The sequence below is a fragment of the Myodes glareolus genome, chromosome 5 (assembly GCF_982192425.1).
Source record: "Myodes glareolus chromosome 5, mMyoGla1.1, whole genome shotgun sequence".
Lineage (NCBI taxonomy): Eukaryota > Metazoa > Chordata > Mammalia > Rodentia > Cricetidae > Myodes > Myodes glareolus.
Window position 1 is genome coordinate 16,995,411 of NC_142030.1, and position 22,826 is coordinate 17,018,236.

At 44.7% G+C, this 22,826-nt stretch overlaps 1 non-coding gene across 1 annotated transcript; it reads right to left on the minus strand.

Annotated features, from left to right (window-relative positions):
* Nucleotides 1-599: 599 nt before the first annotated feature.
* LOC125402021 (U6 spliceosomal RNA) lies at nucleotides 600-705 on the minus strand. The gene has a single exon (XR_007232521.1). It is a non-coding gene; the product is annotated as a U6 spliceosomal RNA (small nuclear RNA).
* Between the last annotated feature and the right edge of the window lie 22,121 nt (nucleotides 706-22,826).

The following is a 22,826-nucleotide window of genomic DNA, read 5'->3' on the forward strand; positions in this document are numbered from 1 at the left end:
CTCTCACATTTTGATTCAACCCATTTCTAATAATCTGTATGTCACCACGAGGTCGTGGCTTACTGGGAAAGATCCAGCATGTCTGACCTGGCAGCTTCATGGCAGCTTGGCTCTATCTGCTGCTTTCTTCCTCCTAGAATACAGTTCTGTCTTCTCCACCTATCTAAGGTCTGCCCTATCAGGCCAGGCAGTTTCTTTATTTATTAACCAATGGAAGCAATACAAAATACAGAAGGACCTCCTACACCAATAACACAATTATTCACAACACAACATATAACACAACAAATTCACAACTACTCTGATTAGTCCTCTATCCTGCCCCCCACCCCTTGCCACTCACCATTCTAGAAAATTGTGCCCAGAAGTGAGGTCGCTCCTCTGAAGACCAGTTTGTATTGACCAAACGCAGGCAACTTGACTGCAGATTTGACACTTCTAGCCGCTCCCCTCTTCTGTGTTTATATCCCCAGTTTTCCTAATTGCCACAGCATTTTGTAAGTATAAGCCTCTTCCACATTCCTTTTTAGGACAAAATAACACTGATAAATTTGTAAATCAATTCTGCCCTAGTCCTTTTGTAGGATTTTCTTTTCTTTTAAAATATGGAATACTTCATGAATTTGCTCGTCAGCCTTGTGCAGGGCCAGGCTGATCTTCTCTGTATTGTTCTAATTTTAGAACACGTGCTATCAAAGAGAGCACGCCATCACTTTTTCCTTATTCTTTTTATGGCACCTAACAAATTACTCTTTAAAAGTACCTGCTTTTATCTGTACTTTTATGGGAGAACTTTTTTTCCAGACAGGGTCTCACTGTGCAGCCCCGGCTGTCCTGGAACTCACTGTGTATGTAGATCAGGCTGGCCTCCAATTCATAGAGATCCACCTGCCACCATGCTTGGCTCAGAGCAATTTTTCTTAACTGCTATTACTTTAAGTTATAATACAGACCCGTCTGTCATATTCTTGTGTGGGGGGGAGTTGTTTTAGGATAGGCTCTCACTCTGTAGGCCAAGTTGGCCCTGGGTGCACAGCAATTCTCCCTCAACTTTCCAAGTGATGGGATTATAGGCATGTGCCACCATATTTGATGTTGTCATTGTCATTTTGATGGCCATAGAATGCGATAATGTGGTCTAAGAGTATATACTTGATGAATTTCTCATTTAATAATTGTGTCCACAGCTGAAGTACCCTAAAAACTGAGAAAAAAAAGAACCAAGCACTCAAAACAACTTTTATTTTCTTTCTTTCTTTCCTTTCTCTCTCTCTCTCTCTCTTCCTTTCTTTTTCCTTCTTTCTTTCTCTCTCTCTCTCTCTCTCTTTTTTTTTTTTCCAAAACAGGGTTTCCCTGTGTCACCCTAGCTGTCCTGGAACTCACTCTGTAGACCAGGCTGGCCTTGAACTCACAGAGATTTATCTGCCTCTGCCTCTGCCTCTGCCTCCTGAGTGTTGGGATTAAAGGAGTGATCCAACGGCATTTTTTTTTTTTTGAGAGCCAGCCAAGGTTCTGGGGAGTGAGTACCTGGCACAGTGAACAGAGTTATCTGCCATGCCAGCTCTCAACCCAGGGTTTCAAATGACAGAACAGCAGTGTTAACTCAACTCTCTAATCCAGCACTGCGAACTGAGGAGCACAGAGGGAATAGCCACCCTCCTCTTTTAACTACTCACCAGCTAGCCGTGTGGGCATCTGTACCTCCAACACTTGAAACATTAATTATTCCTGTTGTTGAGTGTGTTGGCACACATCTGTAATCCTAGCACTTGGAAGGCTGGGGCAGGAGCATTGTGAGTTTGAAGTCAGCCTGCTGTACATATCAAGTTCCAGGCCAAATGGTGAGATTTAGCCCTTTTTTCTTTTCTAATTACATAAGGAAATAAGTCCTTTCTCCTCCACTTAAAGATTTTCCAAGGACCTGAATATTGCTGTACTGTATCGATGTCAGTATCAACCTTCAACATTAAGAAATTTGTACATATTATTGAAGATAAAGAAGAATTTATTATCTTAGGCTGCTAATTTGCATACGTTTGCATATGCATGCTCTTTCTGCTGCGGGAAAAGGACAGATGAAACTGAATCAGAGATGGGTTAATTTCATGCAAACACACAGCCAGTTCACCCGGGTTCTCTTTCAGTGGCAGCCACCGTCACCGCTCCCCATGGCTTGATAGCAAAGATTGAATTTCTCTTCTTGCTGTGTTTAGCATCTATTTTTAACTTGGCCAACTGACTTACCAGGGAGCCATGTGAGTGCTGCTATTTTTAAATAAACAATAATTGTCCCTGAAACCCACGGTCAGGAAAGCGTTGTCCAACTCTCCTGCACACGGCCCAGGGTATAAACTGCTTGTTTTTGTTTGTTTGTTTTTGAGATAGGGTCTCCTGTACTCTCAGCTGTCCTGGAACTTACTCTGTAGCTAAAGACAGCTTGAACGTCTTCTGACCCTCACACCTCCCCTCTGCTCCAAGCTAGGGATTTACTACACACATTATAAACTAATAATTATAAAGAATAAGCACTAGGCAGGCACGGTAGTTCATGCCTTTAGCCCCAGCAGTGAGGAGACAGGGGTAAGTGAGACTCTATGAGCTGTGGGCAAGCCTGAATTTCATGCCAGATAGAACTTCATAGTGAGATCATCTCAAAATAAAGAATATTTGATGAACCCTGCTGTATGCCTGGACTACGTACTTGTGTATGTCTTCTCAGCTAATTCTCACAAATAATTCTGTGTTGGCACAGACTTCTTGCCTCACATACACACTAAAACCCTGCAAACAACAAATTACAGCTCTGAGGGCGTGCATGGCAGTCAGCCCTGAGTTCAAATCCTATCCTCGCCACTTGTTGGCTAGGGGAACTTGGGCAAACGACCTAAGCCCTCCGAGTCTCACTCAGCTCTTTCACTTAAAATTTCACTTAAAATGTGGGCAGTGCTTCTTGTAGGCAGGGCTGTTCACTGGGTGCATAGTAAGCCAAGCCCTTCTACAGAGTCTAGGGCAAGCAGTCACATGATGAAAATAGCTGCTGTGGGAGGTGACTCGGTAGGTGAAAAGCTCAGTAGCCAAGCCTGATGACCTGAGTTCAGGGCCACTCCCTGCAACCACAGGGGCTTGGAAAGAAGTAACTGCTGAAAGTCATCCTCTGACCTCCACATGTGCACCCCATAAACAAACAAACAAATAAATGAATGAATAAACAAATAAGTGAGTGAACACGCAAATAAATAAATGGTTGGATGTTTTGTTTTTGCTTTTGAGACAAAGCCTCATTATGCAGCCTCCCCTGGCTTAGAACTTAACTATGTGGAATAGGCCGGCCTCGAACTCATAAAGATCCACCTGCCTCGGTCTCCTGAGTGCAGGAACTAAAGGTATGTTCCACCAAATCTTACTCAGGTATTATTTTATCTTTCTTTTTGTTTATTCTTTGTGTCTTTCACATCATGAGTCTCGATCTCATTCATCTTCCCGTCCCTTTGTATCTGCCCTCTGCCCCAACCTCTTCCCCTACCAAAAAAATAAAATTTAAGAAAAAAAAGGATTAAAAAAAAAAAAAAGATCTCATCATGGAAGCTGTGGTGTGACAAAGTGAGTCACACAGTAAACCTTTTGGTGCATACGTCTTTATAGCAAGTGTTCATTGCGGAGTCATTGGTCTGGTTAGAGGCCTCTGGTTTATGCTACACTCTCGAGGCTGGGCCCTCACTGGGCCTCCTCTTGGATATCCTGTTGTCGCCCTGTGTCATGAAGACCCTCAACTCTGGGTCTGCAGGACGGGCACCTTCATGTGCTCCAGCGGATCATAGATGGGATAGATGTTTGGGAAGGCCAACTCTTAATTCTGGTTCTGAACCTGGGAAGTTGCAGGGCTGGTCAGTCCATCAGCTCTCCCCCGTCCTCACCTCCATGGCGAGCTCTCCAGCATTGCCACCCCTTGCAGCAAGCAAGGGCCTGGTTCTCCTGCTTTCACACCCTCAGGTCAGTTTTCCCACACCAGCAGGCCTACCTCTTACTGTGCTGCCCAGGCGAGGTACAGGGTCCACTCTCCTGACTGCTGAAGCTGGTGAGGGGCAGGACAGCTCTGCTGCTCTAACGACCTCAGGGCCAGCTCGCCCACCCGACACAGGCAGTTAGGGTGGGGGGCATCTCTCCCAGGCCCACTCCATCATACAACAGATGAGGGGTGGGACAAGATCTCCCGTGTTCATGTTCTAGGTCTAATCACCCCACAGTCAATGGAGTCTGCTCTATTGTGCTGCCTGGATGAGGTGCAGGGGCCGTTTTCCAGAGCGCTGCAGCTGGTAAGGGAGAGGTCAGCTCTCTTGCCCACTGCAGGTATCGGGGGGAGTGAGGAGGGCATCTTTCTCTTGCCCTCACCACCACACAGCAGATGAGGCGGGGTGTGGCCAGCTCGCCCACTCTCACACCCTGGGGGCTGGCTCACCCCATCTCCACCAACAGGGTCAGCTCTCTACTCCGCTGCCCAGGAAAGGGGCAAGGTCCAATTTAGGTATTTTTGGGGTAAGGTCATTCTAAGTATCCCACCACACCCAATAGATATAATTTGTGTGTGTGTGTGTGTGTGTGTGTGTGTGTGTGTGTGTGTGTGTGTGTGTGTAATTTCTGGGGCTGGCAAGATGGCTCAGTGGTAAAGAGCACTTGATGCTCACGTAGTGGTCCTGGATTCAGTTCCCAGAACCCACATGCTGGCTCACAACCATCTGTAACTCCAGTTCCAGAGGCTTTGATTGATGCCCTCTTCCGGCCTCTGTGGGGGCAACAGGGCATGGTGGGGCACACCTTTAATCCCAGCCTTCAGAGGCAGCAGCAGGCGGACCTCTGTGAGTTTGAGACCAGTCTGGTCTGAAGATAAAGGGCCAGTCAAGTTCAGACCCTGTCTCAAAATAAAGAGAGAGAAGAAAATGCTAGGGTTTTATTGATGATGGTGATTGGTTTTTTACATCCTGGAAAAAAAAAATTTCCAAATGCTAGATCAAGGATCACTTTGTAGTTCCTTGAGCTCCAACCTGGGTAATTTCAATTTGCGTGGCAGGAGATTGCTCCAGTAACCCAGGCTGGCATTGGAACAATTGTCAGGTCTTCTAGTGGGTCCTGTTTGCCCCAGAGGGACCTAAGACAGCTGCCAGAGTGTCGTGAGTGAACCCAGATAGCCATTTCACAGAACAGGTGTGGCTTCTCCTGCTGGCCTGGACACAGTTTATGAAGCAGCAACTCAGAGTCGACCTGCGAGGAAATCTCTCCTGGCTCCATCTGTCTGTGTCTGGTTAACCCATGAGGGCTAGCATCCAGCCTGCTACACTCCCCGAGAGACTTGCTGACTGCTTTCTGCATCTAGAGCCCAGAGTTCTGCCCAGCAGTCTGAAGCTTTCCCTGGTGACTCACTAGTTTATCCTTGAATACCCACAGAGGAAACAGATTCGGTCTACCTTGTGCTCAATCATCCCCCTACTTGTAAACTTCTCCCGTTTGCTATTGGATATCCATATTGGATGTTGGTAGGGTTTTTTTCCATTTCAAGGCAGAAGTTAAGAACTTTTGATTTAGGCTTGTAGAAAGAGATTTTCTGTCCCACCATCCCACCATTCAGCCCACCAGCTGGCTCCCAAATAACCACACTAAGACTTATTATTAATTATAAATATTAATTATAACTAATTGGTCAATAACTTAGACTTGTTACCAACTAGCACTTACATCTTAAATTAACCCATGTTTCTTTTCTTTTTTCTTTTTTTGGTTTTGTTCCCTTTATTTGATTTTGTTTGTTGTTTTTTTGTTTTTTTGTGGGTTTTTTTTTTGTTTTGTCTTATTTTTTAAGACAGGATTTCTCTGTGTAACAGCCCTGGCTGTCCTGGAACTCACAGAGATTCACCTGCCTCTACCTCCCGATTGCTGGGATTAAAGGCGTGCGCCACCACTGCCCAGCTACCCGTATTTCTTATCTATGCTCTCTCACTTGGCGGTACCTTTTTTCAACATGACATATCCATCTCCTGCTTCCTCTGTGTTTCCCTGATGATCCCCTATTTCCTCCCTTCTTCCCAGTGTCCTCTCGGTTTGGGTCTCCTGCCTAACCTCTTCCTGCCTGGCTATTTGCCAGTCAGCCTTTTATTAAATCAACCAGAAGACACCTTGACAAAGACATATCTTCACGGTGTACAAAAAGGTGAGGAAGGAGGCAAAAAGTCTTATGCACACTGAGAACTACTTTATCTCAGAAACTTCCCAAGGGAGAGCCAGAAGTTTCTTCCCCTCCTACTGGGTTTGTTTCCCAGAAAATAATTCATGCAGTGTAAAAAGCTAATTGAATGCCAGGCATGGCTGTGCTTGCCTGCAACACCAAAATTGGGGTGGAGTCAGGTGGATCCTGAGGCCCCTAGCCTCAGGTGAGCTTCAGGAAGAGATCACGTCTTAAAAGAAAGAAGGTTGGAGGGATGGAGGAAGACATCTGACATCCTCCTCTGGCATCCATGTGTTTGCTGGGGTGCACGTACCTGTACCTCCACCCCCACACAAAAACCACAAAACAAATAATTTTATATGACAAGTAAATAAGTAATTTTCTTTTGGTTATCCAAACACCCTGAAAGATGCATGAGTCTGCTTCCATCAGGTGCTGACGTAGTCCATGCCTTTATGATACGATCTACTCAGCAAGGAATGTTTGCAGAACGGTGTTCAGATTTCTGGCCCTGTTGCTCTCAGAAGCCAATGGGCTTTCTCAAGCAGTTACCATACTGTTGGGTGTTTATTCACTCCTCAAAGCAAGGATTTGGGCTTTTGGTTTTCACTTCTGGTGCAGGAGACGGAACCAGGACCTCTTACATGCCGGGCAAATGCTCTAGCACTGAGCTAACCCAGGTTAGGCTTTCATCCTCTGACATTTTAGAAACCACCTCACACAGTCTCTGTCACAGTGAATGTGTCAGAGCGGTTTCTGGGGCAACAGCAATTGCAGTAAAGTTGTCTAGCATGTCAAAACTGGAACTGCTCCCCCAAATAACTATTTGCATGAAAATTTTACAAACTGGAGAATTTTTGATTTGCAGCATAAACTAAGTGATCTAAGAAATGTTCAGGCCAGGTAGTGGTGGCGCACGACTTTAATCCCAGTACTCAGAAGGCAGAGGCAAGATGATCTCTCTGAGTTCAAGGCCAGCCTGGTCTACAGAGAGAGTTCCAGAACAGGCTCCAAAGCCACAAAGAAACCATGTTTCTAAAAACAAAAAACAAAAACAAAAAAGAAAGGGAAAGGAAAGAAAAGGAAGGAAGGAAGGAAGGAAGGAAGGAAGGAAGGAAGGAAGGAAGGAAGGAAAGAGCTGGGCAATGGTGCATGCCTTTAATCCCAGCACTTGGGGGCAGAGGCAGTCAGATCTCAGTGAGTGGGAGGCCAGCCTGGTCTACATCGTGGGTTCCAGTGAGAGTCTAAGATCTTTTGTTGCTGTTGTCTGTCTGTGTTTGTTTTTCGTAGGCAGAGTTTTCCATTCCCAAACACCTATTCCCAAATACCAGGCAGCCATTTCCTAACTATAGTAGCATTTCATTTGTATTTTAATAAATAAAGTTTGCCTGAAGATCAGAGAGTAAAACAGCCCCACTGGTCAGCCTTACAGACCAGGCAGTGGAGACACACACCTTTAATCCCAGTTACCACACTAGTTGCCATAGAAACTGGCCGGTGCTTGCCTTTAATCCCAGCCTAGAGAGGATTATAAAACAGGAGGAGATGCTGGGTGGTGGTGGTGCACACTTTTAATCCCAGAACTCAGGAGGCAGAGGCAGACAGATCTCTGTGAGTTCGAGGCCATCCTGCTCTACAAAGTGAGTTCCAGGACAGTTAGGGCTATTACACAGAGAAACCCTGTCTCAAAAAACAAAACAAAACAAAACAAAACAAAACAAAACAAAACGGGAGGAGACAGCTCTCAGTCACAGTCTCAGTTTTGTGATTCTTAGAGGCAGGGTCACTATTTCAGATGGAGGTAGAGGTCAGAGCCAGTGACTGACTGCTTTGCTTTTCAGATCTTCAGGTTGAACCCCAATATCCGTCTCTGCTGAGTTTTTATGAATCGTGTTTCAACAAATAATTGATTCAGAAAATCAATATAAATTATAAAAAGGTTCAGCCAATAGTTCAGGCTTATTACTACTAGCTCTTACAACTTAGCCTATTGCTATTAATCTATGTGCTGCTCTGAGGCTCATAGCTTTTACTTCTATCCCATTTTGTGTGTCTGACTCATTCTCTGACTGGCTGATGACTCCTCTGACTCCACCCTTCCTCATCCCATCATTCTCAGTTTGGTTTTCCTGCCTAACTTTATTCTGTTCAGCTATTGGCCAGTCAGTACGTTTATTAAACCAATCATAGTGATATATATTCACACAGTGAACAGAAGGATTATTCCACAGTAGTTTTTTGTTTTTTCAACACAGGGTATCTCTGTATATCTCTAGCTATCCTGGAACTCATTCTGTAGACCAGGCTGGCCTTGAACTCACAGAGATCCTCCTGCCTCTGCCTCCCAATTGCTGGGATTAAAGGCATGTGCCACCATTGTCCAAGATCCTAAAAGCTTGGCTATCTTGTGTATCAAGTCACTTTTCTGTTGCTGTGATAAAACACAATGACCCAACATGACATATGAAAGAAAGAATGCTGGCTTTTGTTTTGTTTTTTGGTTTTGACTTACATTCCAGAGAAACACTCAGAAGGCAGAGGTAGGTGGATCTCTGACTTCAAAGCCAGCCAGGACTATACAGTAAGACCTTGTTTCAAAATCAAACAAAACAAAAAGTTAAATTAAACTTAAAAATAAAATAAAAAGAAAAAACAGAATATCTTTATTTGTACATTTTTGTCAACTCTTTGATTTGTTATTTTCTGATAGTCAACTAATTATTTTATATTCCCTTGTGTGTTTTTTTCTTAAGATTTGTTTTATATTATTGTTGTGTGTGTGTGTGTGTCTGTGTGTCTGTGTGTCTGTGTGTCTGTGTGTCTGTGTGTGTTCGGGTGCCTTCAGAGGCTGGAAGAATGAGTCAAATCTCCTGTAACTGTAATTTTAGGCAGTTGTGAGTCACCAGATGTGGGTGCTGGGAACTGAACTCAGATCCTCCACAAGAGCTAAGCACCAAATCTTAGCTCTTGAGCCACCTCTTCAGGACCGCCCACCCTGGTATTATTAGTTAGTTGCACATACAGTATCTATCTTTAGCATATTTGTTTTCTAAGATTTAAAAATATTTTTACCCATTAAAGTTTATGCTGTAATAGCAAATGGGATTCATAAAGACATCAGATCCAACACATTTATTTGCTCTGTAAGAGAGTGGTCTAGGCATAGTGGTGCATGCCTTTAGTCCCAGCACTCAAGAGGTGGAGATCTGTGACTCTGGTTAACATAATGATTCCCAGCACCTAAACTAAAACAACACAAAACCAACATGTCAGAATCAACCAGCCCCACACATTCTTTACTTTGACTTTATTTATTTATTTTTAACGTACCTATTTTAGGAGGTGGGAGCTGGTGGCTACACACACTTGCCACAGAGTTCATATTCAGAGAATCGCTCTCATTTTCCACCACATAGGACCAGGGATGGAACTCGGGTCATCAGGCTTGGCCTCTTTATCCGTTGAGCCATCCCACTGGCCACTCATACATTTTTAAAACCTGATATAGAGACAACTTTTCCAGCTTCCTGTCCAGTGACATTTCTGTCCTGCCTCAGCCCTTCCTCTCCTAAGACTAGCGAAGAGGAAATCCTGAATGCTTTTACACTGCCTGGCTTTTCTCAGACTGTCCCCTCAGCCCCACACCCTCTTCTGTGTATCAGGTTGTCCCTGCCATTTGTGGCAGGCAGAGCAATTCAGAGAGAAAGGCTTCCTTGTAAACAGGCACTTGGGTGGCTTTCTGGCCACAGTTAAAACCTGTAGCCAGGCTCCTGGGTTCTGGTTTGCCACTAATTTGCTATGGCACCATGGGCAATTAATTTAGCCTCTCCTACAGGATCCTTATCTTTAAAATGAGGGTAATGGCAGCAACTTATTTCCCAGGGTTATTTTCTTTTTGAGATTTACAGCTTTTAGATTATTGTCAGACACACACTATGTGTTATTTCACATGAAGTTTATTTATGTCAGCTGTTGTTTTAGGGACATACCACTGGTAAGCAACAACAACCCCGAGGGTCTGAAGTTAGAATTCAGATCTTGACTCTAACGTTTTAAGTTAATGCTTTCCACCATAAGACACTGTTGTTCCACTACCAAACTGCTATTCATATTCTCCAGAGGGACTCAAGTCAATCACCTCCTCCTAGCTGGACTGGGTGCGCAGGCCTGTTATCCTTGCTACTTGAGAGGCCCAGGCAGGGAGATGTAAATTCAAAGCCAGCCTAGGCTATAGAGTGAGTTCAGTCCGGATGATTTACTGAGATGCTGTTTCAAAATAAAAAGTCAAGGCTGGGGTATAGCTCGGTGGTAGAGCCTTGCTTAGTATATTCTAGGCTCTAGCATCAACCCTTAACACCATTTTAAAAAGATGGGAGAGGAAGACCCTCTCTACCATCTCTCCTCATCCTTGCATGACTTTTGTTGACTTTCAGTGTATTTAATTGATTGTAAGAGACATCATTAGGCCTGGGGAGATGGCTCAGTCCGTAAAGGGCTTGCTGAGCACTTGAGAGCCCCAGAACTCACATAAAAAGCTGGCTCCTATTGGAAAAATGGGGACAGGCAGATCTCGGAAACTCACCGGCCTGTCAGCCTTGCCTAATCAGTGAGACACAGGTCCACTGAGAGATTCCAAAAAACAAAGAGAACAACTCAAGAAGATACTCCATGTCAATCTCTCTCTCTCTCTCTCTCTCTCTCTCTCTCTCTCTCACACACACACACACACACACACACACACACACAAAACAGAAGACCAGATCTCAGTTCCTAGAACCCACATCTTGATTCTCACAACCTGTAACTCCAGCTCTGGGGGACCTGACGCCCTCCTCCGGCCTCCACTGGCATCCCCACACAAATGGCATACACTCAAGCAGACATATATATACATACACATAAATAAAATAAACATAAATATTTTAAAACCTCAAATAATATGGAAAAACTGCTTATAGAACTACTGTGTTGATTTTAAACAGGCATGGAGAAAACTCGGAAGAGGGGTGTCTGTAGAACAAACCAGCTTGCCCTAGAAGTGAGCGATAGCGGGGTGGTAGTGGCACATACGTTTAATCACAGCTCTTAGGAGGCAGAGACAGGCAGATCTCTTTGAGTTCAAGGACAGCCTGGTCTACAGAGTGAGTTCCAGGACAGGTTCCAAAGCTACAAAGAATCCCTGTCTCAAAAAAAAAGGAAGAAAGAAAGAAAGAAAGAAAGAAAGAAAGAAAGAAAGAAAGAAAGAAAGAAAGAAAGAAAAAGGAGGAGAAGAGAGCTATAAAAGATAGGTCCATTAGGTAGTCTAGGGTAAGAATCACACACAACAGGAAAAGCCCAGAGTAAATGGTGAAGAGCTGCTGAGTCAGCTTTCAATTACTGTAATAAACCACTGAAATTATCCCTCCTGAAGGCAAAAGGCTGTCAGGCATGATGACACACCTGTGATCCCAGCACTCAGCAGGTGCAAGCGGGGACAGAGTTCAAACTGACCTGGACTATGCAAAGAGACTCTTTCCTTCAGATAGGGTGGGGGAAGGATTATTATTGCTCACAGGTCTAGCAGATCAGAGCCATGATCTGTTGGCATCATTGCTTGTGGGCCTGTGACAGCACATGGCGGGGGAGGGGGGAGCGGGACACACAAGATCCCTCACCTCATGGCTAGTGAACAGAGAAGAGTGAGCTGAAACACACTGGGTCAGGTGAGTCGCCCTCGTATAATTAGGGACATCCTCTTGGTTGTAATTCAAGCAAGAATGGCTATATGGGGCTGGAGAGTAGGTTCGGTTGTTAAGGGTACTTGTTCTTGTAGAGGACCTGGGTTCGGTTCCCAGCACCCACCTGTTGGCTCACTGCCATCCATGACTGCAGTTCCAGGGGCTCTGACGCTCACTTCTGGCCTCCTCCAGCATCAGAAACACATGTGGTGCACTGATAGTTTACATGTACATGGGTAAAACATTGATACACATAAAATAAATCTTAAAAAATAAAAGCATTGCTACCTGTTGTTATCTGTCCTCCTGAAAGGCAACGGTAAAAGACACGCATGTTAATTTTGGTTGCACTTACTCAGTGCAGCACTGAGCACTGATACCAAACCAAGCTTGCATCAGACAGTTTATGTCTGTGGCCATTGTTAGACACTGTCCTTGAACTCTGCTCCCAGGAGGGACTGTGTCTGGTGGGACTTGTAAATTTGGAGTGAAAATGAAATTCAAAAAAAGAGCAAAACTTTTAAATACATAACAGGTCGATTGGTCTGGCATTACCCAATCCTAATCTCAGGGTTTAAAGAATAGAGGTAGGAGAATCAGGAGTTCAAGGTCATCCTTGGCTACGTGGCAAGTTCAAGGCAGGTTTGAAACCTGTCAGTTAATTAATGTAGTTAATTAATGTAGCAGGGATGGGGAGATAGCCCACTTCATAAAGTACTTACTCTACATGCTTATAATCCCAGGCCAGGAGGTAGAGCCAGGTAAATCCTTCCTTTAGGCTTGCTCACTAGTCAAATTGGTGGACCCTAAATCTCAATGAGAAGTTTTGCCTCAAAAACCAAGGTCGGTGTGCTGGCTATTTTTTATGTCAACTTGACACAACCTATAGTTATCTGAGAGGAGGGACCCTCAGTTGAGAAAATGCCTTCAGAAGATGGGGCTGTAAGCAGACAAGCCAGTAAAGCATTTGCTTAGTTAGTGATTGATGGGGAAGGGGCCAGCCCACTGGTGGTCCTGGATTCTGTAAAATGCAGACATGATGAACAAGCCAGTAAGCAGCACCCTTCCATGAACTCTGCATCAGCTCCTGCCTTCAGGTTGCTGCCGTGCTTCAGTTCCTGTTCTGATTGCCTTCAGCGATGACATGGAAGTGTAAGCGAAATAAATCTTTTCCCCTCCAGGTTGTTTTTGGTCATGGTGTTTCATCACAACAAAAGCAACCCTAACTAAGACAGCATGGGAACAGCGAAATGACTCCGCAGGCAAAGGTCCCTGAATTCAGAACCCATTGTAGGAGGGAACTGACTCCTGCAAGCTGCCCTCTGATCTCTGCCTACACCGTACGACAAGCACACACCCACACACACAAAATAGACTTTGATTAAAAAAATATTTTTTACAACTTAAATATATCACACTTGTAGGAAGCACGGCCTAGAGTAAGCATTGGAGAAACCAGAACTGTTAAGCACGCAAACGTGCTCTCTTCAAGGGAAGCAAGAACGACGCCCGGTCACACAGAATGCTGGAGTGACTCATCAAACAACCTGGGGATCCTCTGCTCTCTGTTAGGAGCCAGCCTCCACCGGAATTTCCCCAAAATTCTGGGAACTTTTTAGAGCCTAATACTGGGCTTTGTGTCTCAGTGAGCAAAACTCATCCTTGTGCCTGGCGGTGATGGTGCACGCCTTTAATGCTAGCACTTGGGAGACAGAGGCAGGCGGATCTCTGTGAGTTCGAGGCCAGCCTGGTCTACAGAGTGAGTTCCAGGACAGCCAGGGCTACACAGAGAATCCCTGTCTCAAAAAAAAAAAAAAAAACCCAACCAAACAACAACAAAAATTTCATCCTTATGAAAGAAGCCCCATGTACTTTGCATCCTTCACCAACAGAATCAATCTTATGCTTATTACCGATTCCTCCTCTCTAGGTCATTGGCCTGAACATTGTTTACCAGTTAATAGAACTCATTATTATGATAAAGGTCTTAGGTACTTTGCCATAGTGGGTATTTTGCAAGGGAATTTTGCTGTAGCCATCCCTGTAGCTATAAGAAAACTAAACCATAGGATCAGATCCCGTACTTTTGAGCCAGTCTGACGAACCAAGTCTGGCAGGATGGAGTTTTCATTCTCGCCTCTCAAGGCTTGTTTCCCGCCGGCTGTTATTCCTGCAGGGACACACGCCCCGGTACAAAGTCACAGCAAAGGAGGAAGACCACACAGGTACACACACTCTCCCATACACACACATGCACTTCAACACACACCCAACACATACACATTCATCAATTAAATAAAATGAAATAAAGTACAGCCAACTAAAGTGTCAGCAGAGAGGTGGGGTCCTGGCCACACAAGACATCTTCTCCAGTTTACCTTCATTGAGACCCTAGAAGACAGCATGCCTCATGCCAGGGACTCAGACATGATTAAGAGTCCTTGATCTCGAGCAAATTACATATCTATGAAAACTTGAAACAGAAGCAAGAAGAGTGCAAGGCTACTTTTCTCTGGTCTCTGTGCTGGATTTCCCAGAGACAGTATCTGAGTAGAGACTCTCTAGATAAATTGTAGCTTTCCAGGTGCCAAGAGAAGGAAGGAAACATTCCAGACAAAGGGAAAGGAGCTGGAAAGGGACCCACTGTAGGGAACAGACAGAGGTCACACTTTTCTCAGATGGAGATAGCACGGGTTTTGTTGGAAATGTTCATCTTTGATAAGCCATATGTCTTAAACTGGATCCTTCTGTTCCTATTGCCTGTGTGATGTATGCTATCCAATATGGAGGCTGGTGGCCACACATGGCTGTGGAATTCTTAAGATGCATTTAACGGGGCTAGAGAAATAGCTCCCTGGTTTAGAGCATCCAAACCATTTCTCTAGCCCCTAATTAGGTATTCCTAATGTTTGTTCCACCGGCATGCTTTTCCCTTTTTAAAATGTGACACACACAACCAAGTCAGGTGGTGGTAGTGCATACCTTTAATCCCAGCACTTGGGAGGCAGAGGCAAGGAGATCTCTGTGACTTTGGGACTAGCTTTGTCTACAAAGCAAGTTCCAGGACAGCCAGAGCTACACAGAGAAACTCTGTCTTGGAATCGTCCCCCAACACACACACACACCCCAAAAGAAAAGTGACAAAGAGTCCTGAATACTTGTCACTTCATGCCCCAGGCCTGTGATGGCTCCCTACTTGTTCTAGGTGTCTTTCTTTGATCCATCCACCACAAGGTAATCCTCTCAAAATGCTAACTTTACCAAACTAGAGTGCAAACTCCCAAGTCCCTCCCCAAGATCTAGAACTGCTCTCCAAGTCCTAGAACCTCACCTTTGGCTTCTCCCTCAGCCCGACCTTCTAGGGCCTCCTCCACTCTCTCTAACTCCCCCTTTCAGCCAGCTGAGAAGGACATTCATTCCCTTTTCCCAGACCAAAATCACAATTCCATCTTCCACTTTTTATTCAAGTATCTGAAAATTCAGATTTATTGTGAAAATGTTTGATTTACAGAATGGTAATAAATTTCATGAGAGTGTATTCTTAATACTCATTAAATCCTTTGTCCCTATAACATAATTCATCTTCTAATCTGGGCAACAAGGATCCCAGATAAAAGAATATATTTCCAGCTCCCCTTGTACCTGGGGTGGATAATGAAATATGAGGGAAAGAAGTGTTATGCAAGGCTGTGGTGGTTTGAATGAGAATGGCCCCTCATTGGCTCATAGGCTCATATGTTTGAATGCTTGGTCCCCAGTTGGTGGAACTGTTTGGAAAGGATTAGAAGATGTGGCTTTACTGGAGAAAGTGTGTCACTGGGAGAGGGTTTTGAGGTCCAAAAGCCCACACCTAGTTAGCTCTCTGTCCTCTGTCTCCAATTGCAGGTAAGATGTGAGTACTCAGTTACTGCTATAGCACCATGACTTCCTGCCTGCTGCCACACTCCCCAACACGATGGTTACAGTCTAAAACTGTAAACAAGCCCCCAGTGAAATGCTGTCTTTCTGTATAAGCCTTGGTCAGAGTGTCTCCTCACACAATAGAACAGCAAATAAGTCTTGGGAGAGCTGAATTTACAGTTAGAATTAACTATCGGGCAGACAATAGAACTCATTTGCTTTCAACAAGGCCCTGCTCACTCCTGGCTGTTTGTTTGCCGACTTCATTAGCTGAGGCTTTGCCCTGGCCAATATCCCTACCATTATATCTTTTATTTTCTCAGTCTTAGAAGAAGAAAGCTGCCATAAAAATACTACTGGGAGCTGGTGAGCTGGGTGGGGAGGGGAGACTGATGACCGAAGCTTGATATTCAGGACCCACCTGGTGGACGGAGGGAACTGACTCCCTCACGCTGCCCTCTGACCTCCACAAGCCACCACAGCACACGCACAAACACACACACACACACGCGTGCGCACAATAAATGTAAGTAAATAAATGGAAATTTCAAACGTTTTATACATGAAGATTACACCATAAAATGTTATAGAATGCTGTTATTGAAAGTTTTTAATTTTTATTTTTTTTCTGTTTATAAAATATGGAGTCTTATTGTTGGGCAGGCTGGACCTGAACTCTTAAATTTTATTAAATACTACATTTGTGTGTGTGTGCATGCATGTGTGTGTGCTGCATGGTACGCACGCATGCACAAAACAATGTGTGCCTTCCTGTGGAGGTCAGCGGTCAGTTCTCACCTTCTCCATGTGGTTCCCAGAAATCAAACTCAGGTTAAAAGGCTTTTTGGCAAGCACCTTTATCTGCTGATCCACTTTGCCCATGCATTAGCCTAAACTCTTCAAATCAAGAGATTCTCCTGCTTCAGCCTCCTAACTGACTAAGGGGCAGATGCACAACCATATACCAGACTGAGGTCGCCATCTGTTTCCTGTTTTAAAGCTGCCTTTCTCTGAACCTTGTGGTTCATGTCTGTAACTTTATCTATTCCAGAAGCTGAGGCAGTTAGATTGCAAATTCATGACCAGCTCGGAAAGTTTGCATCTTCATTGTATAAAACTTAAATTAAAAATTATCATAGCTTGGGGCCAATGGGATGGATGGATGGATGGTTTGGCGGGTAAAGGCACTTGCTTCTAAAGCCTAACAACTCAGGTTCAATCTCTAGAACCCATAGAGGGAGAGTCAACTACCAAAAGTGGTACTCTGACCTCTACACCCGTGCCAAGGCGTGTGTGAGTGCATGCACACATACGTGCACACACACACACATGCACACATTAAAATAAACCCAAACCATTTTATATTAGCATAGCCTATGTAGACCGCTTCTTGACTTTTCCAGTGTCAAGTAAATGTGTCAAGTACAATTCTTCGGGGTGACCGTAAGGTTTCCCCACAACCTTTCTCCTTCCCATCAAATTCCTCGTTCCTCCTGTCACAGCACTGGGGATAAACCTAGGGCGCTGGTGCATGTGCCAGGCAAACCCTCCAGGTGCTGAGTGATATTTGTGCTCTCTTTTTTTTTTATATTTTTATTGAACTCTGCTTCCTCCCTGCCTCTCCCATCCCCACAAGGTCCCCATGCTTCCAATTTACTCAGGAGATCTTGTCTTCTTATACTTCCCATGTAGAGTATATCTATGTAAGTCTCTCTTAGTGTCTTCATTGTTGTCTAAGTTCTCTGGGACTGTGGTTTGTAGGCTGGCTTTCTTTGCTTTATGTTTAAAAAACACCTGTGAGCGAGTACATGTGATAATTGTCTTTCTGTGTCTGGGTTATCTCACTCAAAATAATGTTTTCTAGTTCCATCTATTTTTTCTGCAAAATTCAAGATGTCGTTATTTTTTCTGCTGTGTAGTACTCCATTTGTAAATGTACCACATTTTCCTTATCTATTCTTCGGTCGAGGAGCATTTAGGTTGTTTCCAGGTTCTGGCTATGACAAACAAAGCTGCTATGAACATAGGTGAGCACATGTCCTTGTGGCACGATTGAGCATCCTCTGGATATATACCCAAAAGTGGTATTGTTGGGTCTTGAGGAAGGTTGTTTCCTAATTTTCTGAGACATCGCCACACTGGCATCCAAAGGGGCTGTACCAGCTTGCATTCCCACCAGCAAAAGTGTTCCCTTTTTCCCACAACCTCGTGTGCTCTCTTCTTTTCTTTTCTTTCTTTTTTTTCCCCTTGAGATAGAATTTCTTTGTGTAACAATCCTGACTGTCCTGGAATTTGCTGGGATTAAAGGCATGTGTCACCATGGTTTGACTTCTTTCTCTCTTTAGAAAAGATCTTTGCTATGGAGTTCTGCCTGGTCTGGTGTTTGATACATACTCCAGGCTGGCTGCGAACTCACACCAATCTCCTGTGTGCTGGGATCACAAGTGTAAAATACGTGTCTAACTTGTCCATATAATCTTTGATTTGTTTCTATCTGTACTCTTGTTCCCAGTTAAGAACTATTTCTGGACTGGAGAGGCAGCTCAGTGGTGAAGATCACTGGCTACCTTTTCAGAGGACTGGGGTTTGATCCCTAGCACCTACATGATGGCTCACACCGTCTGTAACTTCAGTCCCAGGGGTCCAATGCCCTCTTCTGACCTCCTTGGGTACTGTAGATGTGTGGTGCACAGACATACAAACAAAACACTCACACTATAAATGGGAAGAACTAGTCTCTTCATCTTCCATAATAAAAGCCCACTGCAGGTTGGTGCCAAAAAGCACGTAGCGAAGGTTGTGCTCTGAGGACACGTTAAGAAGCACAAGTGATAAAAGCGGACATTGCTGAACTGAACTGAAGGCTTGATAAGCCAGGCAGGAAGAGTTCATAGATGGCAGATGGTCCATCATTATGAAATGTGTACAAGAGGCAAAACCGTAGAGACAGAAAGTAGACTAGTAGTTCCTAGGGGTTTGAGGGAGGAGTGAACGAGAATTGACAGCTCATGGATATCAAATTTGTCTGGGGATGATTAAAGTATTCTGGAACAGGGGTCAGCAAGATGGTCAAGCAGGTAAAGGAGGCTATCACTATACTTGACAGCCTGAGTTTGAGCTCAGAGCCCTCCATGGTGGAGAGAGAACCAGCTCCCACCAGTTGCCCTCTAGCACACAGAGACAGAGCAAGACGGATAGAGAGAAATAATCTTTTCAAACTCAGACCAGCGAGATGGCTCAGGGAGGAAGCTGCACACAAGCCCGATTACCTGAGTTCAGTCCTGTGACGCATGGAAGGATGGAAGGAGAGAAGGAACGCCTCAAAGTTGTCCTCCAGCCTCCACACAGACCGTGGCACGGATGCACCCACACATGTGTTATACATACAGAAACAATCAGTTAACTGCAATTAAACTATTCTAGAATTAGGTAACGCTGAGTTTAAGGCCAGCCTAGGTTATAAGAGACACTAACGTAAAAATGTTAAATTTCATGACAGGTTATGGTGGTGCACGCCCTTAATCTCAGCACTCAGGCAGATCTGTGAGTTCAAGGCCAACCTGGTTTACAGAGTGAGTTCCAGGATAGCCAGGGCTACAAGGAGAAACCTTGTCTTGAAAAAATAAGATAGAGCTCCCAAGGTCCAAATGAGGAGCAGAAGGAGGGAGAACATGAGCAAGGAAGTCAGGACCACAACGGGTGCGTCCACCCACTGAGATGGTGGGACTGTTCTAATGGGAACTCACCAAGGCCAGCTGAACTGGGACTGATGGAGCATGTGATCAAACCGGACTCTCTGAACGTGGCTGACTGAGAAGCCAAGGACAATGACACTGGGTTTTGATTCTACTGCATGTACTGGCTTTGTGGGAGCCTAGTCTATTTGGAAGCTCACCTTCCTAGACCTGAATGGAGGGGGGAGGACCTTGGACTTCCCACAGGGCGGGGAACCCTGACTGCTCTTTGGACTGGAGAGGGAGGGGGAGGAGGGGTGGGGGAGAGGGAGAGAAATGGGAGGAGGTGGAAATTTTTAATAAAAAAATTTAAAAATTTGCTGGAAAAAAATAAATTTCAGTGTGTTAAAAAATAAGATAAAATTAATAATATTTCATGTGTGAAATACATATAATATATACACACACTAAGATTGTTAAATAACAATTGAGCAGTATAGATACTTAAACACTAAGGTAATTCATTCAACTCAAAAAAGTGATTTAGATTCCAATGAAGAGAGCTGGAAAAGTGACTTAGTGTTTAAGAGCACTAGCTGCTCTTCCAGAGGACCCAGGTTCAATTCTCATCATTCACATGACAGTTCACAACCATCTGTAACTACAGTCCCAGTGGATATGATGCCATCTTCTGGGCTCTTTGGGCATCTGAAACAAATGCGATGCACAGACATACATGTAGGTAAAAAAAAAAAATCTTCATATGCATTGAAAAATTTAACAAATAGATTCCAGAGAAGGGGTTCTAGGAGTGGAGACAGAGCTGTAAAGTTAAGTGACTCCAATAGGAGAGAGGAGACTCTAGAGCAGGGATGAGCATTTTGTGCCACGCTGATGATTTTCCTGTTGCAGAGTGGTATGATCCACAGCCAAAGGCAGAGCTGGGGGCTCAGGGTCCAGCAGAGCCTTTGTGGGGTGCTAGTCCTAGTTCTTTCTGACTGAGGTTTAACAGTGGGCAGGCTGAGCCTGAGTTTAACTCTGTCATCTCCTGACAGTTCCTTGGAGATTTGCCTTTAAGTTACCAAAAGGACAAAACAGTCTCCATCATTACCACACCCCAGACATCAACAGATACTGTCTCTTTCAGATGCTCAACACAAACTCAGCAGAGCCAGGGTGAGGCTCGGAGTTTGAGTACCTGCTTAGCATGCACAAGACTCTGGGTCTATCCCCAGCACCAATTACACACACACACACACACACACACACACACACACACACACGAGGATGGAGCCATGTAGACAGTTGTCAGTGTGGCTGAGTGGCCAATAGAATGGAGTCCAAGCCAACTTCCCTTTTTGAAAAAACACTTTTTAAATTCTACGTATGAGAACCTACGTGTATGTATTCACAAACGTGTGTGGGTGCCCTGGGAGGCTAAACAAGGGCATTAGATCCCCTGGAACTGGAATTACAGGCAATTGTGAGCTTCTTAATGTGGGCACAAAAAACCAAACCCTGGTTCTCTGCAAGAGCAGCAAGTACCCTTAACGGCTGAGTCATCTCTCCATGCCTTCGGTCGCCCCCCCCACCATGTCCTGCCCTTTGAAGTCTGACTTTGCAATGTGCTGACTATATCATGGTGAAGTCATTTCATATCTCAATGTTCCCACCTGTGAGATGGGACTCATGGGAGTACCTTCCTCACAGGATACCTGTGATAAACATTAAGTGAACAGGCAAACAGGCAGACAGTTCTGTCATCTGTTAAGAGATGTTTATGTTGCTGCTATCAAGAACAGAAATTCTGGACCAGGCAGCGGTGGCGCACGCCTTTAATTCCAGCACTCAGGAGGCAGAGGTAGGCAGATCTCTGTGAGTTCAAGGCCAGCCTGGTCTACAGAGCTAGTTCCAGAACAGCTAGGGCTGTTACACAGAGAAATCCTGTCTTGAAAAACAAAAATAATAATAAGAAATAGAAATTCTGTGGGTGGGGCTGGAGCTCAACAGTAGAACACTTGTCTAGATTCTGGGAGGTCCTGGGTTTGAGCCTCAGTATACTTGAGCATGCGTGTGTGCATGCATACACATGTGCTCAAGCCCTCACATACACATGCACACGCACGCGTGCGTACACACGCGCGCGCGCGCGCACACACACACACACACACACACACACACACTGAGCAAAGAAAGAAAAAGCATATGGACTCCAGAACCATAATTCTGCTGTTTATCAAATGAGGCCTCAGGTCTCCCAATTGTAAAGCGGGTGTCCTAACGACACCCCCAATTCCACAGGCTACTGAAAGAATAAAGTGTGCTGACTGGGTGCACAGCCCCAGCACAGGCTGTGATGAGCCCAACAATGTGAAATCAGACTGTGCCGTTTGCTCAGTCACGGGGCTCTTCCCCTCACTCTGCTGCTGCAGCTGGCAGGTGGCTAACACACTTCTGAATTAGGCAAGACGATATTTATGGACTCGGTGTAGTTCTGCCACAGTCAGTTCCTCTCTGGCTTCCTTCTAAGGCGTTCTGCACTTTAAAATCAATGTTATACTCTTTTGCAATTTTCAAGCAATATAAAATCAGAGAAATGATCCTAGTGCCTCCCTTCCCGGGCTTGTCATTCGGGTTCAATCACTGTCATTTGAAGCAGCTGGGATTCCGCCACGTGGTACCTGCTTTCTGCTCCCACCCTAACTAGGTTATTTTGAAAAGAACTCAGATATAATTTCATCATCTATGATATTTCAGCTTTTATCTTTAACTTATCAGAAATGTCTAGGCCTGGTAGAGTGGAACATGCCAGTAATTCCCAGAATTAGGAGTTCAAGGATATCCTGGGCTACATTCCACATTCTGTCCTTTAACACACAAAATAAAACACCTTGCCTGCATGTGTATCACTGGAGGTCCGATACAGCATGACAGCTCCTGCTGAGCTACACACCCTAACCTCTTGAGGTTTTTTTTGTTTTGTTTTGTTTTAGTTTTTGTTTTTAAAGACTGGGTTTCTCTGTGTAACTTTGGATTCTGTCCTGGAACTCACTCTGTAGATCAGGCTGGCCTCAAATTCACAGAGATCCACCGGCCTCTGCCTCCCAAGTGCTGGAATTAAAGGCATGTGCTACCACCGTCTGGGTATTTCTTTATTTTTTTGATGTCTTTATTTTGCGAATGATTGCCCTGACTGTATGGTGTGCACCACATTTGTGTCTGGTGCCCTCAGGGGTCAGAGGAGGGTGTTGGATCCCCTAGAACTGGAGTGACAGATGGTTGTGAACTGCCATGTGGGTGCTGAAACTGGGTTCTTTGGAA